Source organism: Corvus brachyrhynchos, unplaced genomic scaffold (genome assembly GCF_000691975.1).
Source record: "Corvus brachyrhynchos isolate BGI_N302 unplaced genomic scaffold, ASM69197v1 scaffold225, whole genome shotgun sequence".
Classification (NCBI taxonomy): Eukaryota; Metazoa; Chordata; class Aves; order Passeriformes; family Corvidae; genus Corvus; species Corvus brachyrhynchos.
The window spans coordinates 868-1,661 of NW_008238351.1; positions in this window are offsets into that span (position 1 = coordinate 868).

Sequence of the window (794 nt, forward strand, 5' to 3'; positions counted from 1 at the left end):
TTTAATAAAAGGGACAATTAGGAGACAATAGCAAAAAGGGTATTACGGCCGGGTGCTTTGGCAAAGAGCCAAAGGCATACCTCTACATCCAAAAGATCGTCTTTAAAAGTACATCTCTTATTGCATATTCATCACAATCATGCATGATTCATAAATTCTTTGGAGTTTCTATGTATCATCCCATCAGCCTTATCTTCCTCCTTGGCTCCATTCCATCTCAGCTCCCTCCATAAATTCTTCTCTCTGGTTTTGGGTTTTCTTCTTCTCTGATAAGATACTCCAGGAATGTGAAGACTTTCTCTGCCTATCTTTTCTAAATTGACTACATAAACAATAGACATTCTATATCATGTATGACATTACAGAATCTAAGTAAAATTTTTCTAACATTAAGGAACATGCGAAAAGCCAACATCACAATACATTCATAACATTGCCACAAGTAGTACCCATAACGAGAACATCAGAGTGCTATGTGCTAATCATTTCTGCTTTGCGTTTGATGTGAATTGAAGTGTACCAACCCTCTATGAAATATTTTCCCATCCTTTGGCGACAGGTGCAGTAAAAGTGGAAAGTATTATTATTATTGCTTTTTGTGCCATGTCCTCTTTCGATGCCCAGAACCATCTACACACATATATATCTATATAATTTTTTTTAATGTTTATTACTGATTTGGCTTAATATTTCAATACTTAGAGTGGGCTCCGGCACACCCTGGCCCCGGAGGCTCCCTCTGCTGTGCCCTGCTGGGTGTAGGGGAGAGACCAGCAGCTCTGCGCCCTCGCCGT